We start from the raw sequence: 5423 nt of genomic DNA on the forward strand, positions 1-5423 counted from the left end.
ATCCACATTTGCTACAAGCGCGCTGGTGGCTAAAAAGGCCAATACAAGATAGACAAGTCCAGTTGCAAAAGGCACAGCAGAGAGACTCCTTAGGTTGTATATTCTGCAAGACATGGTTCTTTCTGTGTTGTCTTTTCTCCTTGAGAGTGATCCTGCGTGTGTTCTCAAAAGCATCAGCAGCGTTAAAGATAGTGTGTCTCCAGACCTCTCGATTGGAGGCCAGAGTAGACCAGTTATGTTGACCAATATGGTCAACGCTGAGATGTTGTTTCAGGGAGTCCTTTTATCTTCTCTTTGGGGCTCCTCTCTTGCAGCAGCCAGTGGCAATTCACCATAAAGCAAGATCTTAGGGAGGCGGTGGTCCTTCATCCTTGAGATGTACCATGCCCAGCACAGCTGTGTTCTCAGCAACATGGCCTCAATACTTGTGACTGCTGCTTGTTCTAGAACAGACGTATTAGTCACATAATCTGACCAGTGGATGTTTAGGATTGTACGGAGACAGTGTTGATGCTTGCTTCAGCAGCACATATACTAAAATTGGAATGATACAGAGAAGATTAGCATGGCCCCTGCGCAAGGATGACATGCAAATTTGTGAAGTGTTCCATATTTTCTTTTTCGGGGGTATAGCTCAGGGGAAGAGCATTTGACTGCAAAGACAACTCATAAGAAAATAAATAAATCTGTAAACCACAGAAACTGCGTCTATTATGTGTCTAGAAGCAACTGCTAAACAGTGAAAAATTTGTTTATGTTCTTAGCCAAGATATCAGATGTTTGTCTGACAAAATGTGTATGTTCCACTTTCAGGCTTGGTCTCCCTCACTGATGTGAAATAAAATGAAATATTGTTGCTATTTGTTGAGAAGGTCTCAAGGCATTTCTTAACACAGTGTATTACAATTTGAAGAATCTTGCCATGGTTTCTTATTTTTGCTCTATTATTTTTCCTCTGCCTGCATTTCTTCTGATGTTATGTATCTCATTCTGTCCACATTTTAATTGTAAAAGCGGCTGTCACCATCAGTTTAAAAGTGAGGTCCAAAATACAGTAAAACCTGCAATGATGAAATTAATACTGTGTATAATAGCTGTCATATGAACAATAAAGACTGAGCATAAATAATAACTAATGCATTTCCCTCTAGCACCGAAAACTATGAAACAATAGAATTGTATATGTGGTATATGTGCAGGGCAAAGAATAGGTCACTGAGGCTGGAAATTATTAAATTCTCTTTCAGTGACACAGGGTCATTCATTGCTGTTGAACACACAAAGGAAATGAGTATGCTTAAATACCTGTGAGCTCTCACACACAACATACAGGTACCTTCCAAAATGTACCCATTTCCAGTCACAGCCTTATCTTTGACTTCTGAATTAGAGTTTGCCTCTAGGACCATTTTAATCCTTCTTTTTTGTCCCTCCTAGTCAAAAGCATAAATTGTTTTACCCAAGAAGGACCTTTACAGTCCAATTTCACTGTATAACAATGTTATTTTTAGGTGAGTCCCATCACTGCCAAAAGCAACTCAGCTATTGCAAGTAAAAGGACTGAAGCTGCTTTCAGATACTCCTCTGAAGAGAAGTAAACAGCAAGATGAAGAAATCTTCTGAGTCTTACAGGGATGTCTCTGTAATACTGGAGAGTCCCAAAAAAAGATCAGGTAGGAAAATGGATTAGTTATGTTTATCTGTCCCTCAAAGGCAGTGCTTTCTCCAACTTCTCCTTTGATTGTAAGCAACAATTAATAGAAAGTTCTCGTGTTGTGTTGTTCATCCTACATATTTATACCTGTACAGAAAGAAGGTTCGGGGATCTTGTGACATCATATCGAGAGCAGTAAATTGGATTGAAATTTACCAAGAAAATAGAATTTTTTCTTTCCTAATTAGAATTGAGTGAAATTGAAATTCCAGTTACTTCTGTTCTTCAGTGTTCTGGATCTCAGCTGAGAGCTTGCCTCTGACTGTTCCTTGCTCCTTGATTGGTAGGCTTCACTAGACAGTGTTGGGGCCAGAGGAACAACAATCCCTCAGAGTGCAGCACTGGATCAAGTTCAAGTTATACAGACCATTTTAGGATTATAATGGTTTTCCTGACTGCATCACGACTATCAGGGCCTTCCAGATTGTGTTACTGTTTGTCAAACAAAATAAAATAGAATAAGATATCAGACAGAGACCTAAACTGTCAATAATTTTTGGTGGTAGGAGGGTTAGTTTGTGTTTATTATTGTTGCTGCTGTTGTAGGAGGGGTGGTTGTGGTTGTTGTTGTTATTATTATTATTATTATTATTATCATGCTTTTTAAAATTTATCTTTCATATTGTGATTTTAAGTATGTCAGTAAGAAGCCTTAAGAAAGAAAAGCCACATCTGTTAACCACTGTTAACCACTGGTGGTTATACTAGGTTCAGAATTTATATAATATTCATTTAAGATCTAGGCACTACAATTAAACATTCCACTTGAAAGTTGCATCATCTAAAACACCAGACTGAAGGAGCAGATATTTCTGAATTTCTATGCTACTGAGAGGATCATTCCATTCCCTGTCACTTCTTGATACTTTATATGTTGCCACAACAATGTGGAATCTGGTTTAGAAAAGGTTGTTCCATACCCTTCAGAAAAATATCTCATTGGAAGACAAAGTGAATTGAGAAATAGGCTTAGCTTGTACCCATAGGAGCAGCTGATTAACAGCTGTTTACCAACCAATCTTCATAAAACATCTCTGTTCTTTATATGGGCTTCTAGTCATACTCCTCCTTAATAGTTTGTTTCTAAGTATAATTGTTTAAGAGTTTATATTACAACTGTTCCTGAAGGCTGTTTCCAGAAAGAGAACTCTTCCTATAGTTTTTTGTCTTTGCGAGGAAATTCCTATTTTCAGGAAATGTTTGCAATTTTCTTTCAACTGACTGCAGAATAGTTACTTTGCATTTCAGTAGATCTCTTTTGAGTGCAGTTATTTATTTTGACATTATCCCTCTTGCTCTGTTAAATATATGACTATTTATCACAAATTCCTGTTAATATTTTCCTCAAAGAAAGTAACCTGCATATATAAATATATTTTCTTTCTTTGATGCTTGAAACTGGGTTTTATACATATTGAAATTGGTGAGAGTACTGGCTGTCTGTCACTGAGGCTAAAAGTAGAGAGGAAAGCTTATGGAAATGGTGGTTAGCTTCAAAATACCGAATGCTATCTGCTGGAACTGTCCCTGTTTGTAAAAATAATGACACAAGCACAAAGGACACACATGGACAGACAAGCTGGATACGAACACATGCAGATTTGAACAATGTCCTGAGAAAAGGCCTTTGGGATAAGTACTGGCTAGAACATGTCTTGGAATCTGAGCGAAGAAATATTCTCCAGCTGTTTGATTCCTCTCATGTAGAAAAAAAACAGGATTTTGTTGATATTTTTTGTAAATATAGTAAGCATCAAAGACCTACCTACTTTTAGTCATTTCTTCCCAAAACAGGAGCAATGGGAAGAACCAAACACAAGAGAAGGTTACCTCTTGAATGCAGACATAAGAATTCTTGAGGATAAATGCCATGTGTTCTTGTTCAGAGGTTTTTTGTTGTTGTTTTGGTTTAATTTGTTTTTTGTTTTGTTTTGCTTAGTTTTGTTGTTTTGGTTTGGTTTTGTTTTTTATCTGGATTACTTCAAACTGTATTTGGTAGCTAATCACATTGATATGGTTTGAAGCTGGCTCCCCACCAAGCCTCCAAACCTTACCACCAGAGTTCCCCCCCCCAAACCTCAGGGAGAAGAGGAAGAAAAAAAAAATAAGAAAACCCGAAACAAGAGAGAGACAACCAAAGTGAGATATATAAATATATTTACACTTATATACAATTAAAATATACAATTTCACAAGGGAAAGGGAAGGGGGAAGGGAAAGGGAACAAAACCAAAATTATATATATATATATATATATATATATGTATCCTGATTAGTGACCCGATATCTAACAACTAAAAGAGTTAGCAAAGGAATATCTCACTACTCTCCTGGGACAACCGAGAGTTGCTCTGGAACGATCGCCGGCAACCTCTGTCTCCCAAGGTCGACAAGGCCCAACCAGGCCTCGCTCCCCAACACACAGACTCAACAGCAGGGAACCTGCACCTCCAAGCCGCCGGAAGGAAAGAGAGAAGACCTCTCCTCCTTTCTTCTTATAATCTGGTTTACGTAAAAATTGTAGGGAATACTGGGTAAATCTAGACCCTTCCTTGGTTACAAACTGGTCACCAAGGAAGGCCTAGCCCAAACCACCACACACATTTACCCAAACCAAATTGAAATACTGATTAAACACAGCTATACAGCAAATACAGTGATGACAGATTGCCTATGTCCTCATGGTTACCACAGAAGTAAAGTCTACACAAACTGTGAGTGAAAGGGCTCTATTCATTTTTAGTGTACCTTCAACCCAAAGACTGATGGCTTGTCCAAGATCAAAATAGTAAGCAAGGAGCAAAGCTACAATCAAAATTCAGGAACTCCTATTATTTTTATTCTTGATCAACATACAGTACGCATGGGGATAAAACTAACAATCTAGACTATATTTCAGATTGTAAAGCTTCACAAGGCAATGCTGAAATCTTATTTCTGCTTATGCAAACAGATTGACAGCTTTGTATGACACAGAAATAATTTTAGAAAGTGTATCTTGTGCATGTTCAACTCTTCTGGACATCTGGTATCTGTTGGTCTGATTTGAGCTGCAATTCTGACACTTTAAATTGTTTACAACTGGACTAGAATTTATGGATACCTCTCAGATGCCTTGTTGTTGCTCTCTGGGTGGTCTAACTTCATAGATGATTTTTTGCTGCCTCAGAAAAAAACAGGGAATTATAGGGATTTTGAAGCAAGTGCTCACAAGTTAATAGAATATTTTAGACCAGGGAAAAAATATTTCCTGTTAGAAACATGTGTTCAGATCAGATAGTCAAACAACAAGACTAGATTACTGATTTCTTTGGGTATGCATTTCATCCCTGTGCTATTTAAGAGCAGCATGGTGTATCACAGACCTGCAACAAAAAAATCTGAATTTGCTCTAATAAATCTTTCTGGAATAACATTTCTGAATTTTAACCATGTATTGTGAAACATAGGCCACATCTTATATGAAAGAAAAAAAGTAGTATTTAAGTAGGATTATTGTGTCAGTCTATTATCAAACTACTTTCATCCACAGTTTTCTGTCAAGACTATGATGAATGGACAATAAGGGGGACATTAAGGAAATTAAAGGTGCAAGGTTGCATTTTGAAAGGCAAAAGTTTCAGTCTGGCATATCAGAAATAGGACTAGGTATCGCATATCTTTTTTAATATATGATATCAGAACAGAAGAGTTCAAGGTGGATGTATTA

The 5423-nt window shown here is 37.4% G+C and overlaps 1 non-coding gene across 1 annotated transcript; it reads left to right on the forward strand.

Moving 5' to 3' along the window:
• Positions 1-514: 514 nt before the first annotated feature.
• On the forward strand, positions 515-617 carry LOC127466976 (U6 spliceosomal RNA). The gene has a single exon (XR_007902920.1). It is a non-coding gene; the product is annotated as a U6 spliceosomal RNA (small nuclear RNA).
• The last annotated feature ends 4806 nt before the right edge of the window (positions 618-5423 follow it).

This window comes from Manacus candei, unplaced genomic scaffold (genome assembly GCF_025592945.1).
Source record: "Manacus candei isolate 608988 ecotype Guabito, Panama unplaced genomic scaffold, ASM2559294v1 h1tg000011l, whole genome shotgun sequence".
Classification (NCBI taxonomy): domain Eukaryota; kingdom Metazoa; phylum Chordata; class Aves; order Passeriformes; family Pipridae; genus Manacus; species Manacus candei.